Below are 24,431 nucleotides of genomic sequence, written 5' to 3' on the forward strand. Positions count from 1 at the left end.
GTTGTAGGAGACATATGCAATAGCTAAAAATAACAACAATAGAGTAACAGTAATGACATCCCTACTTCCATATTGCAGCTGCAGTGAATATGTGCAGAACCCTGGCTGAGAGACTTTTCAGGCACTTAGGAGAGCGTTTTGGACTCCTGTGCCTCGCTGACTCCACAGGTTGATGGCAAGAACGTTGCCAAGTGTCTTCCTGAATACAAATAAAAATCAAAGAAAGTTCACCTTATGAGAACTTATACTCTGTGACTGTGGTCTGTATCTGAAAGCCTAACAAGCTCTGCCTTTTGTACCCAGCATCTGGAGATGTGCATGTTTCCTCTGAGTTCTGCCTCTTGGTCTGACAAATTGCATTGCCTTCTCCTAACACCCCTGTGCTGTTGGGACTGTCTATGACTGGATAACCAGTGGGATGTAGTTAAAAATACACTTCAGTTTCGTTATGGTATGAAAACCTCTCAGATAGTCTGCCTGGCTTTGCAGTGATGTCAATATTTATTGCCACTGTCACAGACCCATGAAGATTACACAGACTTGGTGACGATGTTGCACTTGTGGTTCATGTAGGGTTGTATAAAACACTCTCCTTCTGCTTTTGAATATGAGTGAAATTGCATCATAACCGGTGCCAGCAAGTCGGGTTTTTCAGTCACTCAAAATACTGTTGGGAAAGGAAGGGAACTTGTGACAGACATATCTGATCACCTGCTTCCTGCTCCACAGACCCTGCTGGGTATGGTCCTCAGAGGGGCCATTCTAATGCTGTAGTCCCACAGCTCCCTTGAGTCAACATAGGCAAATGCTGATGCTAAAAAAGGCAGTGCCAGCTTCCCACAGACCCAATCACAGTTTTTACTTTCTTTGTTTCCCCAGGGACTGCAAATAGCCATAAATACCTATGAGAGGAAAAAAAGAGCACAGTTTTAGCCCATCGCATAGCCTTGTTCCCCCTCATTATGTGAATGCACAAACATCTGAAAGAAGGGAGAGAGAAATGCCAGGGGCAGTAAGTAGGCACAGGTGAAGACTGAAAGGTAAGCCAGCACTACTCTTTCCAATTTAAACTGAATGTGGAAGTCACAAGAGCCCTTGTATTATGTTCTCTCAGGGTGGCTGTGCAAAAGCAGGAGGCAGATGTCCCTGGTTCATTACACCCATGTTAGGGATACAGGATGAAACCAAATTTCAGCCTCCAGAATAATGCTGTCAGAAATACTTAAGCTAGTCTAAACATAGCTGATGTGCCCTTCACTTACAAAGTGCTTCACGTTACCCACAATGATGTCTAAAATCAGGTACTGATAATTTCAAATGACCTTATATATATATGTATATATATTTGTATATATATATATACATATATACAAATAACCTCGTCAAGTTGCTCTTTTAAATCAAAATAATTCTCATCTTAAAAAAAAAAAAAAAGAAAATCTCTTGCTTTACAAAAAGTTTTTATGTTTCAGAAAATGATATTGAGAATAATATTTCTTAACAGTGATCTTATAACAGCACTACGTACAACAACTAGTTCAAAAAAATTCTTTGACTGAACTACAATATTTTGGCACTGTGACTAATGGAGCTCACTGCCTTTTCAATTAATGAAAGTTTGATTCTTTTAGCAATTTCACTATGATTAGATCACAGCAAGAACCTTTTCCATTCCTCATCCCTCTCACTGTTATCAAAACGCTTTTACTGTTGGCTTTTAGCCTGCCTTTAACTTTAAAGTAAAAGTTTATCAAAATTCTTGCTGAGAACAACTCTGAGAAAAATTGATTTTATCAGTGGCAAAACTTTGCTGATACAGGCAAATCCAAGAACTAATACTACTAATCACTGAATCATCACCACCACCACAACCACCTCATGCTTTTGGCTTTATTTTAAGGACTGTGATTGTGGTTTTTTAAGGACTAGTAAGAGTTAATATCAAAAATTGAGACAAAAATGTAATTGTTTATGACAAAATATTAGAAAATAGCCTGAAGAATCTTTTCATAGCCCAAGTAATCAACCTTCTACATCAAGATGGGATAATTGTCAATCAAGCTTTCAGTTCGAACACAGCTGCTAAAAATCAGAGAGAAGTAAAGCCAGGCACTTCACTGCAGTTTAAGCACTGAGCTCAGAAAGAGAGTACAGTATTACTGGCAGTAGTTGAGAACCTGGAATAACTTTGTGCAGTTATAAAAGCAATCAGAAAATAAGTCTGTTTTGGAAAGTTTTGTTTTACTGAAGCTGAAAATGTGTGTATTCATCTTACTGGTTAAAATGGTACTTAATGAGAAAAAGAGAGAAAAATGAGTCTTTTTCTCTCTCTCTCTCTCTCTCTCTTTTTTGTTTAATTTATTGAAGGAAAAAGGCAGTTCTTGATTTCCAATAGCAATTAACATTTCTTTTAATCAGATCTTATTAGTAAAAGCCTTTTCCAGGCTTAGTAGACTGAATAAACTTGGCTCAGAAGTGTATGAGCGCTCTGCAGTGATGCTCACCATTTCAGCATATATCTATATTTTTTTACTTTGCACATGTCTACTGGTTGTAATTTAGAATTACATATATGAGTACTGATAGAGCACAGATGTGTTTCTATATTGCTTTTGTGAACTGTCACCAGTAGTTTATATGTCTTTTTTTTTTTCCTCCTAGGTTAATATGTGTCTAGTAGAAGTTTTGTAATCTACTTTGAGTACTTACTGTTAAGCAGAATTTGAATAAAAATCTGGAAACCAACAGTTATCACAAGAAACTAATTTTTACTTTTATGTGCTGCGCTTTCATACACCATTATCATTTCTTATATCATTGTGTAATTTTGCTCAAATATTGATTAGTAATTTCGTAAATCTGAAAAACACAATTCCCAGGTGATGACCATGACCCTAGAAAAAGTTTTGAGAAAACAACCTCATTACGAGACGTACCTTGCAATAGATGTTTGTTTAAGTGGAAATCCACCAGAGCAGCTGCCCAGTGCAACGGTACATATTTGCTTCTGAATCCTTTCTCAAAGGCACTATTTAAACATGTTGATGAACTGGGCTGGATTTATCCCCACCTCCATTCCAGCAAAACAAGGAGACTCAGAAGATAAAATTTGTTTTGTTATTGCAAGTGGTGCTCCATGGTAAGTGAGAAATTTGTTTTCTATGATCCTATTGAAATAGGAATGTGAAAAGTTTCCATATTCCTGTACAGATGCAATGTCTGTGTGTACTGCTGCTAAGTCACATTTAAATTTGAAAATGAATGTACTTCTATTTCTAGAATTGTTTGTATATAGAGATCCTACTTGTCCATATTTGGCTTGGTGTTAAAGATCTGGCTACTCTAGCTTCCCCATTTTGGAAAGAAGGAAATAAGAATTACTGTGTAGAGAATATCATTTCAATTCAAGATATACAACTTGTTTCAGATCTGGTTATGATTTTTAAACTGTGAATAAGTGACATTAATACTGAGAATTTTATGATGTGTACAGCTGTACAAGCCATCACTTAACTACACATAGCATCCTTAGCAGTAACTTGTAGTAACTGAAAATTTTCAGTCACCCCCGTTCTGGACTTAATTCAGCACTGTGACCTAGAGGGGAAAGTTTGCATCTCCTGAGCCAGTCACACTTTACACTTCCTTTCTGGGCTCTGTTTTAGCTTTTCTTCTGCCAATGTCTGCAAGGGAATCATTTCAGCCTGTCAGCACCTGACTTTAATTAGCTGGAGAAGTTTCTCATTCTTGGAGCTACTTTCTGCAGCAATTCTAGAAATTCCACAGAAAGGAGTCAGGATTGAGAAAAAGGCAGACTATGAATACATGATGGCGAGGTGGTGTCATTCCTCCTTCCCTCCACCCCTGGCCAAAGATGTAAGTTGTCAGGAGGGGCTGCATCCAATGTCTCTTCTACTGCTGTTGGCAGCGTTTATGCATGTGACCAAATTCACTTTTGCATGGAAGAAGATTAGAGCTGACAAAATGGTACGTTAAGTGCCACAAAAACAGAACTGCTCAGGGCAGAGATGATGTTTTTGTAATAATATAGAAACAGAGTACAAGATGAATCATGTTGTTAAGATGTGTGAGAGTTCTTTGACACCTGTATCAAACCAAACTGGAAGTGTCCATCAGCTGCTTACTTTTTTATTTGCTTTGTCTTCACCTACACTGTCATTGGAGAGTAAATTGTGAAGTAGAAACATGGACTGAATCCTGAAATACTCATTTAAACTGAACTCTTACTACTGGCAAAGGAATGTCTATCTGAGTAACCCATCATACCTTACTGTTTTTACTGCAAAAGTGAAAAAAAATACTGAAAATAAAAACAAAAACAAAACAAACGAACAAACAAACAAAAGAACATATTTCTACTTCATCCAGCAATTTTGTTCCGCTAATCAGAACATTGCATATAAATCTGATTTGAAAGAAGGATAAAACTATGCCTCTTGACAGGACTTGTGTGTGTGGGGGGTCAGAACCAAGGGGCTGTTCCTTTAAATTTCAATATTTTCTTTCACATTTTAGCAGAATTTTCTGGTTATTTATTTATTTGTTTTTAATTAACTTATGCTTTTTCTCCTTTTTTTTAAAATGCCTTTAAGATTTATTTCTGAAATATTACTTTTAAATTTTCCAGGGTAATTTCTGGATAAATAAAAGAAAAATACCAGAAAATGGGCTATCGTAGGAATCAGTTGTTCTATCATTAAGGTCACAAATTGCTAAAAAAAAAAAAAAAAGCAACCAGGAATATTGTGTATTTTTTGATGCAGTGTTATGAAAATGTCTTTAAAAAAAATAAAAAAAAAAGCACAATACTTTGAGGCAAAATAGACAATTTTTGCAGTTTTTATGTTTTTTAGAGAAACTGGTCATGGTAGTTATGAAATCCAAACCATCAAATGTATCACAAATAGCAATCTTGACTGTTACTGCCTGCAAAACTCACCAATGGCAATGGCGTGATACTTTATGTCTCAATTTTTAATTCTGGTGATAGAAAAAGTGTAATGATAATTTTCTCCCTATTTCACAACGATTTTGTGAAATTCAGTTAGTGCCTGTAGAATGTTTTGATTGGTTAAAGTCTATGAGTACTCCTATGAATAATCATCTTTTGATTGCATGTCTGAACTTAATCTGCTTAAACTTTCTTAATATATTTCCTGAGAGCATAAATCTTAGTTTTTTTACACCTTCCCTCAAAATCTGAATTCTAACCTATAATATAGTCTATCAGCTGATATCTTATGACGGTCTGTGTGTTCCATGATTTGAAAGAGAATATCACAATATTGCCAAGATAGAGAATTTTCCCCTTCTCTGAACTATACTTACATGGATAATACTGCTGATTTTTTTATATGACTAGTATTATCAGGTTGTGGTTCTGAATTTTTGCTTTCTGGTACTAGCAGTTTATAGCAACAGGCTACAATCGTGTCAAATTATGTACTAAGAGTGTCTGTTGCATGACTTTCAAGATCTGGATTCTGTGACCCAATGGTATGCTATAAGATTTGTGGTAAATATGTACATATGATGTTGAATTTACAGATTTACCTAATTTTCTGTTGTAAGAATAGAGAAGGTAACAACAAGTCTTGCAAACCATTGAGGTTCACTAAGAAGTGCTAGATTTATAACAGAAGAAAAGTTATGAAAATGTTTGGTTAACTTCATAGTGATCCATTGTGCCTCAGAAAAGTAACCAATAATGTCACAAATATCACACTGGAATGACTTTCTAAGAAGAGATCTGGATTTCTCTCCATCTTTTGTAGGTTTTAGACATTATAGCGAACATCTTTGCCATCTCAAGGATATACACAGAATGTTTCTGCTTGATGTTTTCTGTGAGGAGACCAGGGAATTGAGGAGAGGTCAGGGAGCTGCTGACCTCTCTACCGGATGATGGAGGTGTGCTTATGGAGCCCATTTATGCATCACACATGGTATTTGTTGCTTTTCTCAAGACAGCACAAGGCTACTTTTTTGTAGCCACCTATTGGAAAAACTCATACGTGTCTTATCATGAATGAGATTGGCTGCAGTGCTCTACTCTGCTGGTATTAAATGGAGTTTCACCCTTGGGGACTGAAAATCTTTCCACTAAAGATCACCAGTCCTCTCCTTCTAGTCTTTTTTTCTATAGTTTTATACACACAAGTGAAAGAAAGTGACAAATATGCTGACTCAGTATCAGAGGAATTTCTTGGACATCGATGAATAAGCCTAAAGGGTCACCACCCAAAAACACCATCAAAATTACTTCAAGGATTATTCCTATGACTCCATTTTATATGAACAGACTTTGTTCGTGCTGGGTAACACCCAGCTTCTAAGTCTAGTTAAGGTAATATCTGAAACACATCTGTTGTGGTTTTATGACTTGACCCTTATGAATCAGAGTAAGAACTTTGGTTTTCAGAAACTCTCATTCATTTGATTTATTAGCTTCAATCCAAATGTACTTATATTTTTGCTATTATAATTTGTAAACCACATTTGCTTTCTTCCTCAGATCATTGCTGCTGTTTTTTTTTTCTTTTCCCTTTTGTTCACTTTCCCTGCTTTTTGGTCTGGTGGACTTCTGGGCCTGCTGTCCCTCTGTCACAGACACAGATCTAGAGATAAAACTGTGGCATCCAATTTCTCTCTTTCTGACTTTGGAAGTAAATTCTTAAAAAATATCCTTCCCTTCTTACCAGCTAATGATGCACATTTATGGTCTGTTTGAACTTCTTCATCCAACCTTCCTAACTTATGGGAAGGAGGTGTTTGTTTAGCCTCACTGTTCAGCCAATCCAGTAATCAGTATCCACTCTATACGCTGTCATGAAGTACAGAATAAACTGTTCTACTTAAACTTATACTTTTCATAATGTCAACATACAAACATATATGAAAATTCCTGTATAATTATCTGATTTTACAGACAAGTTGGAAAAGATTTTTTTGTCTTTTTTGACTTTTCCACCAATACTTAATCCCTGCATTTCCAAACAAAAATGGATGTGTACCAAAAATAGTTTTGATTCAAAGATAGTTTTGTTTCAAAAACATTGTTAGATATGAGACAATTTTGATGAAAGTAGACATTTCCTACCAAAGTTATTTTAGTTAAACTCACAAAATGGAAACATTTAATTATTTCAACACACAAATTTATACAAATGCATAACGTAGGAGTTATTCTGACACGCATGGGGGAATCTCAGAGAGAAAAACCTTCTCATAAAGTTACTTACTATTTTTCAAAGTAAACTATTAGAAAAACAAATACAGGACAAAAAGTTAAACATATTTTATTACTTCCAGCAATACATTTCTTTCTTCTGTGTTATTCTGGAGACAAACTCAAATGAAATTCCTCAGGAAGAATACACTGGAGTCTACAAGTTAAATTTCTGATGCCATTCAGTTAAATTGAGCCTTTAAATACGTGAACTAAAGACCTGATTCTTCTTTAAACAAAAGTCTCTTTATACCACTCTGACAGTACAGAAGGGCTGTAAAACAAGTAGCGCAATGAATGCCTGACTAAATGCCTACTGGCACAGACTGGCACAGTGAAATGAAAATTGACCTCCCCAATTTTTTATAGTATTTTTATAGGTGGAAAATGTTACGAATGTCATGGAAATCACTAACAACAAAAGAATAGAAACAAACTCACTAATTTTTATTTCATTTTTATGACGGAAGATTTCAGAAATTGATGGAAGCTGTGAAAAAATAAAATAGATGAGTGCAAAGTCTTCTATGGATTTTGCCTAGGAATAGTTTTCTTTCTTTTTGGAGAAGTTGCAACACGAAAATAAGTATTTATGATAGAAATGCTGACATAACATTACTAATAGCACCTCTACTAGAGATTGTTACAATGTGTATTTACTCAGGTGCAGCATTAAATAAGAGATGTGAACTCACCATAGCAACTCCTGCATCACATTGCAGATATGCTGCTTCTAAGATACGGCAAATGTTTCTGAAGAAATGTACCTGAATTTGAGGTAAACATCTATCAATTTCAAATTATTTTTCAAAATACTTTGCTATACAGTATAACAAAAAGTGATGTAGCTTGGCGTTACATAAATTACTGATTTATGACTGGACTTTGCCTTTTGTTGTCCAATGATTATTGCCTCAAAATGTAATTTTAGGCAGCTGCCCAATCTCTGCGAGCAAAATAGTGGCAAGAGCTCTACTGAGCTTCTCCAGAACGTCCCTATGAATTCTTAACCAGGAGTCTCGTCCTTTTTAGGCCTCCTTCTGGTGTCTCTCCACAAATACTACTGTTCACCACAAGAGATCCAACGGAATTATATGAATTCATCCAAAGTGGGAGATAGGTTTTCTGCTGAACTGTTTTGCAGCTCAATTTTAAATTTACAACTGTTTTCCCTTTATTATCTATTCAGTTTGAATTTTGTTCTCTAATATGTGTTTGTATTGTTTGACCTTACTTAGACTGAATTTCCATCCTATACATGAGCAAAATGTCTTGTTTGTTTGTTTGTTTGCTTGTTCATTTAAATGTTTAATCCTTTTAGTGAGTCTCCTATAGCTGATAAAAGCTTTTCCTCTGTTGAGTTTAATTTTGGCGCTTTTACTTTGGAGGCCTTTTCTTTAATGCATCCAGTATTACTTGTATCTTAATAAAAGCTTTTAGATTGCTACTGATGTATCACCAACTTCATCTTGACCAAAATTCTTGCTAGCATGCCTGTTTATATGGATCAAAAAAGCAAGATTTTCATGATGTCTGGTGGGTTAGCATGCCTGCTGCAAGGCAGCTTTTGCAGTCAGTTCTTCCATGTTCTTTACACAACAATCCATAACAGGCTGCTTCTGGAAGGAGAAGTAAGTGATCACAACTGCTTTAATCTTTTTTTTGATATCAATCAACTGTAATTTCTCTTCCCAGATCTCACTTGTACAGGGGATCATACATTTTCTCACATCATCTAAGATTGATTAAGAAGATTAATAATATTCTTTTTTTTTTTTTTTTTTTTTTTTTTTTTTTTTCTTCTCTTTTTCTTTCTCCTGCATTTATTTCTGTAGGTTCTTCTGTTACTGCTGGAGAGTTTTCCTGGGAGACACATGAAACATCTTTAGTCAGTTGGTTATGTGCTCAAGGGCTAAAGGCTTCTTTCCCCTCTGTATCTAGCCCATGGGAACTAAGTGGAAGAGGAGGAGACAGAGGAGATTGCTAGTTCTACTAAGTTACTACTCATATAAAAGCTTATCTGGTTATCTTTTCTTGCTTCTTCTCCTAAGACTACTTTAGCCTCCTTGCACTAAAAAAACTAACTAATTTGTAGTGAACAGGATATCTGAAGACATCTACTCTTTTTCTGGAGAAAAGATTACACAGGGTGTTGTTCAAAATAGTGGCTCACAATGGATACAAAAATGCTTCTCATTTGTGATTGTTGATGGCCAACATGGCCAACACAGTAAGATGAACCATAATGTACCTAGATGCCAATTGTCAATAGAAACACAGAGCATTATACCTACAGATTTCTTCTACAGAATATCACAAAACTAATAAAAATTAAGAGTGTTGCATGAATTGTCTATGGGCTTTACCTCTGAATTTTTATCCAATGTAATCAACAGTAGCACTTGCTTTCTACATTTCATGGAAGAAATCACTGTACTTCATGAAAAACATCAACCACACCTGGGCACTGCAATATTGCTTTAGCTCCAACGTCAGTTGAAGGCCAAATGAGAGATCTCTGCAACCCCACAATCTCTGCAATCTCTGCAAAAGATGTTACTGCAAAATATGTAGGTATCTTCAGTATACTGAAATTTCTCTGAAATGTCCAAGTTCAGAAAAGCAAATACAATATGATCCAGCAGTTATTGTTCAGACGTACTCTAGATTTATGCCCTCTATTTAATATTCTGAACTCTTTGTTAGAAATATTTTACGTCTCAGATATTAATAGTGAAAAATCTTGAGCTATGTTAAAACAAATTAATTTGTTAAAATATCAGTTATCAGTCTATGAAGATGTCATTGTTTTTGCCAGAAAAAAAATAATGTGAAAATTGAGCAACCAAATTGAGCTCTGAAACAGCTTCAGTGACAGAGACATAATTAAATAAATCTAAAAAAAAAAAATAAATTAAAACAGATATTAATATGCAAAAGTTCTATATTCTTTAATAATTATTTAAAAGAATTCTACTAAGCAGTATAACCTATTTTTTTGGCAATATTTTCAAAATATAACTTTTAAAGAAACCAGGATCTTCCTAAATGTAGAAGTTATGAAAAGAATCGTTTGAAACAGGCTCAGACATATTACTCTTTAATAATTCCAGTTTCTGGTTTGTCAGATGTGAGGTAGGAGTAAGAATAGGAGTATATGCTTGGATAAAATGCCCTTGCTATTACTGAGAAATACGTGCCAACAGACACAGATTAGGGTTGAAATGGTGCTGCCCCCAGATTACTGAAATTTATGTCTTTGAATGTACGTTTTTTTCGTGCTCAAAGTTGCTTTTTCTGTGCTTAGAAATCATAGACTTGTGCAAACTATCAGACTTTATACATATATATGTATATATATGAATAAGAATGAAAAAGTTTACTATCATGGAATATAGTTTTAATAACTTCCTTATGGCTAAAACTGATTTTTAGCTTACTGATGAATGTTTATCACTGCCTTATTTTACCAATACCTTTCGATTATTTTGAATTTCTAGGCTTCTAATGATTTAGAAAATAAATAAGAACTGTTTAGTGAAGTTTATTTTATTGTCAAAATTCTTGCTCTTATATACCTCAGAAACCAAGTTAAAAGTTTAAACTACTGCTGCATTTCATGAAGCCCTTGCTGCCATACTGGATCTCCCAGTCTTTGCCTGTTTGCTAAGGAGTGAACTACCCATTATTTTGACACGCTCCTTCATTTGTCCTGAGAATTCATGACATTTCAAAATAGGAAAATTCAGGAAGGTCTTCTCCCATGGTACAGAAATGCAAAAAACTGAAGTATAATGAAAATATTTTTAGTAACAAAATTGGAGATTTAATTAATGGCTCTAAGTGTATATACATACATGTATATGTATACACACAAAATAAACGAACATATTTCTTTACCAAAGATGCTTAAAAATCCTATGTCGAAATCTCCTCATGAAGCGCATCCACCTCAAATGTAACTTATTTCAATTACAGCACTGTTTCCCTACTGTATTTTCTATTTTCTTTCTCTCATGGAGCATTATTTATGTTCACAGTAACTGATGATCCACAGCAACAAAAGGAATGATTCCCAGCAATACTGTGTGTTCCATGCCCCAGACCCAAGCAGCCTTGACCATGGCTCGTAAGCCTATCTCTCCCCTACCTTAGGACTTGGGTGCTTCTGGTTGTAGCTCAACTCTCCATATGACCCAGAAATCTGCCCTCTGAAGACCCCAGAGGGATGGATGCCTTTCCTCCCAGAAGTACTGCACTAAGATGCATTTAACCTCCGATTATTACTGTTAGTGGGTATAACACTTGCTGCTATTCTGATAGAGAAACACCACCGAAGGTTGCCTATGCCAGGATTTACAGCGCACTTTCCAGCTAATTTTCTTTGAGATGCTCATGATGCTCAGTTTTGACTGTGCTGTTGGCCAGCCTAGGGATAATGTAAACCATGTTCCCATGGTCATACAATGTATTGCAGAGCAACCTAGCAGTGCCTTAGCTTCCCATCTTCTCCAACCCTCCTTTCCAAGTAATAATACCTCTGCAATTCTGTTTCTGTGGAAAGGGTACCGTTTGTTTCCTTTTTCTCTTTGGTGTCTATTGGATTTGGCATTGGCCTGCTGATTGTCTCTTATGGTGACATCCCCCACAAGTTAGATACTGAAAACTAGGAATTGTTGGTTGTAGTTTTCAGATGTCTGAAATAATAATGCAAACTGAACTGATTAGAAAATAATAAAAATCTAGATTATGATTAAAGATTTAGGTTTATACACTCACTGTAGTTGTAGACATGTAAGTAGTCAATGCTAGTATAGCATAGTATCAATGCTGGCTACGATTTCCCTGTATTGACTTGAGGTCCTTCTGTTTAGCAGTCATGGGGGTATATCTGTGCTGTTATTCGTCCTTGTCAACATAAATCACTAAACCCTCAACAACCCGTATCTAAGTGAGCCAAAGGTTTGCTTATATGGCTATCCAAACAAGTGTGACAGAAGTGTGCCATTTTCTGTAACCAGTGACAGACAGAGGTGGGACATGACCAGCAATGCGCTCGGCTCCCTTTGAATCCATGACCTGAATAGACAAGGTTCTATTTATAACTGGATTTATTAAAAATGAGATTTGGCATGAGCACAGGCTTTCGCTTGGACTTTGATCTCTGATCTGAAGGGGAGGTCTCAGTCTCAACCTCTTCCCCGAATGAAACAGCAGCCACAACAGTGAGCCATGGAAATATCATATCTCACTATTCATATTGGTATAGATATTCATTGGGTACACCATGTCATTAAAAATCAAGTCACATCCCTCTGCCTTATTAACTTTGCATCACAAGAGTTTATTTCTTCTTCACTTTTCTTCCACCTGCTTTACTTCTGATTGAAAGAATCTGTTCCAAATATCATGAAATGTCATTAAAAATTACTGTTTTATACTGCTTAAATTTTTATTTTCCTTAACATCTCATTTCTAGTTTTCTTTTTAAAGAAAAGTTGGTGTCATCTTTGTAAAAATTAAGTGTCAGCATTTACGTGGCTTAGAGTAATACCACAAAACTTCCACTGTTACCTCTTTAGATTTATGGACAAGATGACAATTTTTTTCTAGTTCTGTGTTTTTGTGGTGCTTTCATTTAAAATGTTTGAAAAAGAATGATTATTTCCTTTTTGTGGTAAATATTTCTTTTTAGACATCACATAGTAATTCCTTATCAATGGACTTTGAAATTAATGAGCCTAAGAAATGGATATAGTATTGTATAGCTTACTGCTGAGTATAAAATTCATTCCAGTCAAGAGAATGGAACACAATGAGTCCTGGACAGATATAGGAAAACAGCTAAACCTGTCCCATTGACTTACTGATACAAATGGTCCATTTTAAATATTGTACTTCAAAGTCATATCTGTCAATTCATATTTCTTCCCCTACTTCTTTTTCTTTAAAATTTTACTTTCAGCTATTTGATTTAAAGGAAAAAAGAGATCAAATTCTCTTCATTTATCTTTTTACTGGAAATATTTTGGATAAGTTCTTTTTGTTCTTGTTTTCCCTGCCCGTGCAGTAATTTTTGCATAGAATATCATTATGGATATATTTTGCAATGTAGTAACGGGTAACACAACACAAGCACATTCATTCTCTTAATTAAATGAGCTATAGCTCTTTGGCTGAAGCAAACAATAATATTATTTATAACTCAAATTACATTATATAAAGTGTGCTCTCATCTATAAAGAGATGACATGGTAGGGTTCTGTGTTTGCTTTATTACTATTTTTTTTCTTCCCAATGAGTTTCTTGTAGACCTCTCTTAATTTACAAATAAAACCATGACTTTTGTGATTACCAGCAATGAAAATTCATCCAGAGATCTTAGATCAAGCTGTGTTTTTTCTGGTTTATGCCAAAATAGACTCCAGTTCACCTCCTCAGCGCTGAGGTGGCTCTTGGAGGGCTGGTGGGAACAAAAAGCAATAACAGTGCTTTTGCCAGTAAAAAGATGAAGTGAACAAATTCTTTCAGAAGTAGGAAGACACCAGTTTTCAAGTCAGCTTTATAGAAAACAGCCGTTGTTTGAAACAAATGCTCATAGCAGGGTTGGGTGGAAAGGTCAATTGCTTGATGTTCCTCTGCAGCCTTCCTTCATTTCTTCTCCCTTTTGATCATTCCAGCTCAGCATGCATTTGCAGTGATTCCTGAAGCTAAGCAGCTTGTGGTTTGGTTGCACAGCCTTTTTCCCTGGTGGAAGTGCTGGACTCATGTGTTTCTGCCCTCTCCTAATTGCTGGCATGATTATACTTGTGGTGATACAACTGTGTCTGGGGCTGCTCCATGCATTTGATGGAACTGATTTTTGTGGCAGCTCTTGGGCTCATTGCTTTGGAGCCAAGTCTCCAAGACACATTGGCAATTCTATCTTGCTCACCTTCCATTGGCTTTTCTTCTTGCTTCAGGATTTGTGGGATATCAGGTGAAATCTAGGGAAAGCAGTTTCCCAATTATTTTTCTCAAATCCCACCTGAAGACGGAATTGTGCACAGTTCTTCTCACTTAGCTGTAAAACTCTCCAAAATTGTATGGTTTTTGTTGCTGTTGTTGTTGTTGCTTGTTGTTTCTTTTCTCTCTCTCTTTTTTTTTTTTTTTTTTTTTTTAAGTTACTCTCCCACAGCATAATTGGCAAATTATACCTTTGCTCTGTCTGATGGAAATACCATGCTTTGGAATGATCTATGAAGGCTGAGTTCCGCCATGCTGATGGAGTGCCTACCTTCCTTTGGGAACTTGGCATCCCAGTAGGACCCAGACACAGGACCTAATGCTCTCCAGCCATGGACCCATGAAGGGAGAGAGGCTCCTCCTTGCTCAGCACAGGGCAAAGAAGTGTGGACATAGCACAGCCTTTTTAAAATCTGCAGTTTAATGGGACCTGGACAGAAGTGAACACATTTACAGTAAACATATCATCTCTTTTTACCTCTGAGATCAATGTAATTTATGTATTATGGCATCTGTTATGTAAGATCTGTTGCAAGAACTTGTGATATCTGATGGATAAGGGGCAAAGACTAAGTCAAATTTTGAATATTCGAGTTTTAGTGCATTCTGTGGTAACCTCCTCCCAGGTTTATTGCTCTGGTTATACAATTGCAGATGGTCTCTTTCTTAGATTCATGGCAAAGGGGTAGTCACTAATTGCCCTGAGGCTTCAAGCTCTGTATGTTAGTAACTGTACAGGTGTAATCAAAGGATACTCCTTAGGTCTAAGTGCCAAAATTCAAATGCTTACAAACCAATGTCCTTTTGATTAGGATGAACTGCACCTTTACATCATTAGAGGCAATCTTTGCATTATATGAGTTGTGAGTCATCTAAATTAGAACGATCCTCAGAATCAAAATTCTCTCCTTAGCTTGATTTTTAATATTCATATTACATCAGTGCCCATTTTGACATCATACAAACTAGTTAGTGATCAGCAAGCTTAATCCGGTTCATTTGATTCACATGAGTTGTCTCATGGGGGTTAACTGAAGCACTAATAAGAATGATATAAACAGGGTTACTTAATTCTTGCCTAGACAACGTTAGATCGTTTGATTAGATTCTTTTATTCCCTTCAAGGCCACCAACAAAGACTTACAAATATCTAGTTTGATCTACAATCAAATTTACAAACCACATACATTTCAAGGGAGAAAAATAAAAAGGCTTTTTAACATGAAGAGCTTAGTGCTCTTAATGACAGAATGAGGACAGAGAAATACTAATAGATTAGTATAATTAATTAGGCAACTTAAAAAAATATGAAAATTGCATTCATAAGGGAGTAAATTCTGCATATTAATTGAATATTTTGCATGTATTATTTGCAAATGTATATTTTTCCTGAGGAAAAATAAATGCTTGCTTATTTAGTTAAAAGATGCATCTAAATATGTACATGAGAACATTCAGAACAGATTGAAGGACACCAGAAAAATCAATTGTAACATTTCATGACTTCTTATTTATTGACATGGCAATTCACGTTTTTATTATTTTAATCTTTCTTTCCAGGTGAAATGCAGTTTGGGAAGACAGATAATAACACTCAATTTCTACTCGTCATTTTACTGATGGATAGTCTAGAGGAGGTAATTTTTCTATTAGTATAAATATATATTGCATAAAGAAAGCTTTATGAAAGAATGTTAAGGTTTGTGGAGTAATCTCTCTACATCAAAGAACACTTCTAGAAAGGATTGCACCTGGAAGCATGAACTTTGTGAAAAACCTGACTAACAATCATATCATGATGGTTATTGGTCAACATAGAACATGCAAAACCTTCCTCTCTTCCCTCTCCTCTCCTCTCCTCTCCTCTCCTCTCCTCTCCTCTCCCGCTCCTCTCCTCTTCTCTCCATATATATTAATACCTTTTGTTCCATAATTTCCTACGTTCTATTGCTGTAGTAATTGACTGAGATATTGGTAAATCAAATGACCTGTCGCACAGGCAAATCTTGGCAATTGCTCCAGGCAGTTAGAGGTGGCCAACTCTGAACAGTCTTCCAGTGTGCACAGTTTGCTGAGCAAACATGAGGTAGGGAACAAAATCATTTATTTTGACCGAATAAGCAATAGCTGCAGTTGGAAAAAAGATTCAGTGAATTAAGATTAGGCATGCAACCTTGGACATTTTCTGCCTCTTGGGTAAACAGCTATTACACTTTGCTCATTTGATTAAGTATTGTTTCTAAGTCACCTTTCTTATTTTGCCCTTTAAAAATCACACCAAAATTAGCCAATATGAAAAATTTGCATCTTTTGGCGCTTCAAAATTAATTCATTTTTGGGAAAGTGTGATTTTTTTACACTCAGTCCAGGCAAAAAGCTACCACTTTGTTTTGCTCTAACTTTCCAGGAGCCCAAATGGAAATTTTTAGAAAGAGGAAGTTTTCTGAGGCTCCTGGTATGTGGTAATGCAGCAGAAGCAGATAAGGCATTGTTGTGGCATTCTGAGCTAATGTGCTCCAGCACCCTTATCATAGAATCATAGAATCATAGAATGGCCTGGATTGAAAAGCACCACAATGATCATCTATTTTCAACCCCCTGCTATGTGCAGGTCACCAACCACCAGACCAGGCTGCCCAGAGCCACATCCAACTTGGCCTTGAATGCCTCCAGGGATGGGGCATCCACAACCTCCTTGGGCAACCTGTTCAGTGCATCACCACCCTCAGAGTGAAAAACTTCCATCACCCTTACAGTTGGAAAATCAGTCTGTGCTTTTCTTTGGGAATCTTTCATTACTTTTTTTTCTCCTCTGAGCCCTTCCTTGTAGCTCTCCTGTGTTTTTTGTTTTTTGTTTTTTTTTTTCTCCTGTGAATGTATGTTAGTAAGAAAGAAATGATAGCATCACTTGGTGGACAAAGGAAAGGTGAGGTGGGTATACAAAAGTAGAAACGTGCAATAAGAAGATGTTGGAACAGATTGAGGAAGATAAGCGGGCTGTAGCTAAATTCAAGCTGATATTGGAATGAGACAAAAACAAAATATTTGATGTGTGCCTGTGGCAACTATCAATATTAATATGAATTTGTGATGACTGTTAGAAGCATAAAACTAGGTGAATAAAAATTGATCACAGGATTTATACAAAACATTATGGTGATTTAAATCCCTATGAGCAGTGTTTACTTATGTCTTTGGGTAGAATAATGAACCTTTAATTGCAGGCAAGCAATTTTATGTCAGAATAAATCAGAACCTGAGTGCAGCGATTCCATTTATCCAACAGTGGAGTTGATTTTGGCGCTCATTCAGCTTTCTTTAAATTAAGTTTTAATGCAAAGCATCTGAAGCACACTTAATAAAGACATTAGATACAACTCATACACAATGAAATGGTCCCCTATCCTCCCTTTATTTCCTTTAAACTCAAACAGAGCTTATTTTTACAGCAGAGATCCATTTTTTGATCTCTATGAAACAATGAGCCAAACAAAACAAAACACACATACAACAAAGGTGGTTGATTTCTGAGGCTGAAAGGGTAAAATGCAGAATGAATTCTTGCTCCAGGAATGTTTAGTTAAGCATTCAGAAATGTTGCTTTATAAAGGAATTATACAGATTAAATGGTCTGGAACAATATCATATCAAATGACTGATGAGCGTATTTTAAAAACAGAAGATCTTAATTTAGAATGGAAAAGAAAATTATATTTAAGAATTTATTTTTTCTAGTTTCAGTGTATGTTAAACAAGATGTGACCTGTCCTGAACTTGAGACTCACTTGAGAAGTAATACAAAATGTTATTAAAGTACAGGCATGCTAACAGAACAGCAAAATCCCATCTCTGTCAATGCTGAGGCTCCTGAATGTCTCAGGCAGCCCCTGCCGGAGGTCCAGAGCTAGCAAACTGCCTTTGTGTATTACCAGAAGATGTCAAACACCTGAAGCAGTATGAACTGGAGGTCCTATAAGGTTGTTTTTTTTAAAAAAAAAAAAATTAAAAGTCAGATTTTGTGACCTTTGCAATGCAACTGGAAGAGCACATTTGTATTCATGGGAGATGTTCTGGGCAGTGAGGTAGCTGCTGCTGAGGAGAACCTGGGGTGTGGAGGTGGTGGTGGGAGCTGCTGACCAGTCCAATATTTTGGAGCTGGTATGTGGATGGGTCCTACGTAACAGCTATCTCTGGTGAAGAGATAGGAGGACTTTTGTGTAGCTGAGCTAGAGTCACTGGGGTGACAGCACTGTCTTCTTCCCATTGAGGAGGATGAGTCGAGGGGGTTGGGGTTGGGGATGCCCCCAACATCAGCTGGCTGTCATGCTTGGCATGTGTGCAGCTGAGATCATAGTGAGGAGCCTGTTCTTGTTCTATCAGTATTCCATATTATAACATGACACAGGCTGTTTGGGTGCAAAAGCACAGTGCACTGCAAAACTGTGTTTGCTGGTTTCTCTAGCAGCCTCACATGAGTTCTGACTCTCTAAGAGGAAGATACTCTGGGAAGTACTGCATTTCCTAGGAGCCTCCACATGATTTCCTATTCTGCGTGTTGGGTGAAGGGTTCTCATGCCTCTTCTAGGAGGTGAAACGTGGAGGGCTTGCTGATAAAGTCTCAGACTGACTCTTCTCTGGCTTTATTTTTGGTTTGTTTTGATATATTGGTCTGAATTATTCTGTATTATCTCACATTCCTTTTAATAAATTAGTTTCTCCTGTCTCAGTTGTTTTTTTTTCCCTCTTCCTTCCACCTCCCTCCCTTTCTCCCAAGGGAAGAGGGATGTGTCGTGTGATTAACTCTTCAAATCATGACAGCCTCCCTGTCAGCTGCAGGGCTCAGCACAGTTTCAGTTTGCTGTGTTGTAATGCTACTGCCCCAGCAGCTGTCAGAAGCATCTCACTTTCCAGATATCAGGCAGAGAGATGACTGGCAGCAGAAAGCTGAGCGTCTTCATCAGCCTTCTGTCCTTGTGCCCTTGCAGAAACTGCTTCGTGCTCTGGAAAATAGGAACGGGTTAAAGCATTCCTTAGGAGAATGGGGCAGGTTTTGATACGCATGCTGGTTAAAAAAAAAGCATGTCTTGGGGGGTTATTGTGCAGCTGTTAATGTCTCTATCAGAATTATAAATATTTGCTTAAACTAGGAATGGAAAACCGTAATCGATGCTACAAACCAAGGAAAGGCAATTACAGTGACCTTCCAGAAAATAACAGTCTAAAGAAAATGAGGTAGTTCTAACTTTGTGTATGAATGTTGGCAGTAAATCAGAGGATATTAGGCAACATTGTCTAAAAATACATTCTCAGGTTCTAGTGGCTGATATTTGATGATGGCAAAAAAATCCCCTACCACCAAGCACCTAGCCTCCTAAAAATTACATTGAAGTTGATAACAAATTGCAAATGCTTTGGTTAGAATTAAGTATTGAAGACATGAACAGGATATGTCTACTGTTTTGTACTGCCTCATTTACTAATCATGCCATCTGCAATGCCAAATTACATGTAAGTTTTTGTTTGTTTTAGGTTAGACTTGGGAAATAGTGAGCATTCAGAAAGAAATCCTGAAATAAAAGATTTATCATTTCTGTTTCAGTTTAAGATTTATTGTATCATCAAAATATTGTCACTTGCAGCAACTGGATAAGATAATGAGGATGACCTTCATGATTTTCTAGCATTATCAGAGCAAGGTCCTTCATATACATAAGTCACTTCCAAAATACTGCCTCCTATTTATTTCCATGCAAACTACAACAGTGAGCACAATAGCACTATTTGGTAACACAAATTTTCAGCTACAAAATATTTTTCATCACTGTCACCACCATTGGCTGTGAGTTTTCACCAGTGATAAACAAGAGCCTATATGCCATGCTTATAAAAATCTGCATCAGCAGAAATGACCCACTGTTTCACAGCAGCTATGATGATGTTGTTGCTAGGAAAATGTTGCTGATGCAGTCCATCTGTACTGACCTGCACAGATGGAAGTCAGAAGGCACCAAATCCTGATTATACGATGAGTGTTGTAGGACAGACAGTCCAGCCAAAATTGGAAATGTGCTCCAATGTCATCAGAATGGTATGGGGCCTGGTGTTATCTTATTGTTATCTTAATGCAAAAGAAAGGTTGTCTTCTTCTCTGTCCTGACTATGGAATTTAGAGCCTTCAGCTTTGCAAAGTAGCAGTCAGAATTGATGGTTTGTCTGGTTTCCAGGAAATTCAGAAAGATCATCTCTTTGCTATCTCAAATGACAGTGAATATTATGTTACTTGTTGAGGGCTGCATCTTGAACTTTTTGTTTTATGAGAAATTCACATGTCACACTCCGTGGACTGCTGTTTTGACTCAAGCTTGTAATGGTGACATCACATCTCATCACCAATAATGATGCGATCCAGGAAACTGTCACTCAGTCTTGTATTGGTTCAACAGGTCGCTACCAACATGTATATAGTGGTCTTTCGGATCCTGTGTGAGCATTCGTGGGACCAACCTAGTGCAAAATTTTCACTGAAGCTGTATTCTTCTCCATACAATGTTCCCTGGTCATAATCATCTGATTTGCACAGATGAGCTGACTGAGACACTCCATCCACCTCCTAACTGCACTCACATTCACTGTTTGTTCTCCGTAAATGATCAGCATCGAAGAATGCCAGAGGGTGCATTTTTTTTTCTGCATGGAGGAATTCAGTGAAACTTTGCCCCATACACATTTCTATGTCAGAAATTTTGTCCAACTGCCCCTCTGCTGCTATCTGTCACATGGCAACAAAATGTAATAGAATATTAGTGGGAATGTTCAACCTAAAATGATAGAATCATAGAATCTTTTGAGATGAAAGAGACTCTTACAGATCATCTAGTCCAACCCCTCTGCAATGAATGGGATATCCAAAGGTAGAACAGGTTGCTCAGAGCCCTGTTCAGCCTGACCTTGAATATCTCCAAGGATTGGGCTTCCACCACCTTTCTAGGCAACCTACTCTAGTGCCTCACCACCCTTATATTGAAAAACTGCTTCTTTATAGCCAATCTAAAACTTCCCTCTTTTACTTTGGAACCCTCTCCCCTCATTCTGTCACCACAGATCCTGCTAAAGATTCTATCCCCTTCTTTCTTATAGCCCCCCCTTCAGGTACTGAAAGACCGCTATCAGGTCTCCCTGAATCCTTCTCCAGGTTGAACAGCCCCAGCTCACTCAGCTTGTCCTTGCAGGTGAGGTGTTTCATCTTGGGATAATTTTTGTGGCTCACCTCTGGATGTGCTCCAACAGATCACATCTATGCTGTACTGAGAACTCAACATCTGGACACAGTACTCCAGGTGAGGTTTCCCCAGAGCAGAGTGGAGGGCCAGGATCTCATTATGCTGGCCATGCTTCTTTCAATGCAGCCCAGGATATAGTTAGCTTACTGGGCTGTGATGGCACACTGCTGGTTCACATCCAGTTTGCCATCCACCAGTACCCTGAAGTTCTTTTTGGCAGGGTACTGCTCAAACCTTTCTAGGTCTTTCCAGATGGCATCTTTTCCCTCAGGTCTGTTGACTGCTCCACACAGCTTGGTGTCACCCGCAAACTTGATCCCAACATCTATTGCCATACCACCAACATTTGCCTCTGATGTCATGGGCAAGCATAATAAAAGAGGAGGCATTACTTTTGGAGCTGCCCTCTGCAAATTTTATTCTAAAATTTTGAATGTCTGTAGTAATACCACTCCAGTCTATATTTAAACTGTCACTAAGTTATCTTTAGTTGCAACAGAATCCTACTAATTCTAGAAAAAAGAACAACTGCTGAGTGACGTACTTGGGGTAAATGCAGTATTAAAAGTTTTAATTTAAAAGTTTTTATTCACAAATTGACATGAAGTCTCAGCAGGACTTCAGGACAAAAACTGAAGTTATTTGGCATACTTTATGTATAATTGGGCTCATTAACTGCAAGACTCAGCACAAGTCACATTTTCCAAGTAAGATCCTGATGTACCCTACTTCACCTGGACACTTTCTAATTAATACTGAAATACATATACAACTCCCAGCTCACTCCATTGCCCAGCCCCCATCATTCCTTAACAGAAGTTTAAGGTTGTGTGATCAAGCACCTGAAGGGCCGTGCTCTCAGGTCATGCCCATTGCACAAGCATGCCTAATGTTCAGTGCTCTGGTGTTTCCATGTTCACTGTTGCTATGCCTGCCAGTGTGGAGGTAGCAAGTAAATCCTGGAAAGTCCCAGTAAACTTTTATCAAACAGATTTGGAACATTTGGCTGCCAAACACTGTAGCTGTTATGTGAACTAAGCCTGCAGCTCTCAGGGAGCTTGTAATCTTCTGAGCCTGTAGACATGTCAGTATTTGATCCAACATGACTCAAAAGCACCTTATGGGTTCAGTTGAAACTAACTGTAAGTCAAAGTCCAGTTTGGCAAAACATCTGAGCCTAAAAATACTCTTAGAAATTGTAAAACCTGGAAATGTTTCTTCTGCAAATAATTAACAGAGGGCATAAAATTTTTTATTTTGAAACCATTGCTTTGTTTCGAAAGTGACTGAAGTGTTACGGTGAAGTCAAGGAAGAATTAAATAAGTTCAGAATAAAATGATCAATTAAAACATCTAGTTGGTTGAACTGCCACAGGCTGCTCTATAGCCAGTATGTAGAAAGCACTAACGTGCCAGTCTCATGTCTACTGGGGAGAAAAATAAAGCAGACATGTTTTGTGTTATTCAGCACCATTTCAAGTTATGCTTTCACGGAATTGAGTCTGATAGACTACTTCATTGTGATTCATCTGCCTCGGCATGCTGAAGAACAGAAAGCAAACAGGTTCAGAAGAGAAGGCCATGACCTCATCAATTTGAATACCCGCCCTACTTTGTGGCTGTCATTAACCTGCAGTCGTTGACCAAAGGAATCATAAATGTTCTATTACAAGTAGTGACTGATATACTGGCTTTAAAATCCACAGACATATCTGTTAAATGAATCAGCAACAGTTACTTTGACTACAGTTACTCAGGCTTTATTTTATTCTGAAATATGGTATGACCTGGCGTCTATTTCACTTGCCCACACGGAAGTAATGATATCCAAAAGTGGGAAGATAATAAAATGCACAAAATTTATCATAATTATTTCCAATTATTGCAGTTAAAGGAGCCTTGAGGATTTTGGAGTAGAAAAAGCCCATTCAGGCATGCAGTCTGAAATAAATTCAACATTCCGTTTGTATGTGGAGTTGAGATTATAGTCTGCAGCTCAAAAATATCTCTTCAGTAGGGAGAGCATGTCAGCACATCCTTGATTATCACTTCTATGACTTGGGGACATGGTGCAGTACAAATAATATAAACATAACATTAAAATAGCAAGAAGAACATATCCTATATGCGGAAGAAATTGCAAGGTGATGTCAAAGGAACTAAAGATATCTCAAGGAAGTGCCAATTTCTCATTACACTAAGATGGTGCATTACACGTAGCATAAGAAAAAGAAAACATATTTTAAACTCTTTAGTGTTTGCAATATATTTGGTATAATTATTTTATGTTCAATTTATGTGTTTCCTACAACTTACTATTTCTCTTGTTGTTGAAAAGTTTTTTCCCCTCCACTGTTTCTAAGATCCCATTTTATCGGTGGTTGTTTGAAAAATCAGATTTCATTGATGTCTGAAATAGCAGAGAAAAATATCAATTGCAATCAGTTCAAAGAGATTTCATATATGTGTAAGCTGATTTCTAATACCATATAAAATGTTTCCACATAAAACAACTTTTTGCTTTAATAGAAGCACAACTATTTCTATATTCCTTACCATAAAATCTGTCCAAAATTTTTGCATGTGGATGTTGCTATAAATCAAATTTTGTCTACCTGGTGTTGTTACAAAGGAGAAAAAAATCTGAATAAGGAAATTCAAGCCATTACCTACACAACTGATAAAACGTCACAGACAGCATTTTAAGACCCAAGAAGAATCTAAATATGAAGACACGATGACAATCAAGATTGTGACCTAGTAATTCCCTCAGGTAAATATGGTTGTGACTTAACTTCTGCTAAATGTTGATGTGTGCTTTAAATCCACTTATTTCAAAATTATGTAAGAGAAAAATTTGATTCTTTCCATATCTGTACCTTTGCAATTTATATATA

General features: G+C 36.9%; 1 long non-coding RNA gene across 9 annotated transcripts; it reads left to right on the forward strand.

Moving 5' to 3' along the window:
- Positions 1-885: 885 nt before the first annotated feature.
- Positions 886-24,404, forward strand: LOC122158861. 9 transcript variants are annotated; one of them, XR_006168320.1, is made up of 8 exons: positions 886-1,040; positions 2,880-3,139; positions 5,796-5,931; positions 7,914-8,027; positions 9,085-14,709; positions 15,815-15,891; positions 21,484-21,591; positions 24,167-24,404. It is a non-coding gene; the product is annotated as an uncharacterized LOC122158861 (long non-coding RNA). The 9 variants fall into 9 exon arrangements; XR_006168317.1 differs by lacking the exons at positions 21,484-21,591; positions 24,167-24,404 and adding an exon at positions 17,990-19,039 and having other exon boundaries at positions 9,085-9,819; positions 11,290-14,709; XR_006168319.1 differs by having other exon boundaries at positions 21,484-24,404.
- The last annotated feature ends 27 nt before the right edge of the window (positions 24,405-24,431 follow it).

This window comes from Centrocercus urophasianus, unplaced genomic scaffold (genome assembly GCF_019232065.1).
Source record: "Centrocercus urophasianus isolate 14NV4802_14NV808 unplaced genomic scaffold, USGS_Curo_1.0 seq_15, whole genome shotgun sequence".
In the NCBI taxonomy this organism is placed as follows: Eukaryota; Metazoa; Chordata; class Aves; order Galliformes; family Phasianidae; genus Centrocercus; species Centrocercus urophasianus.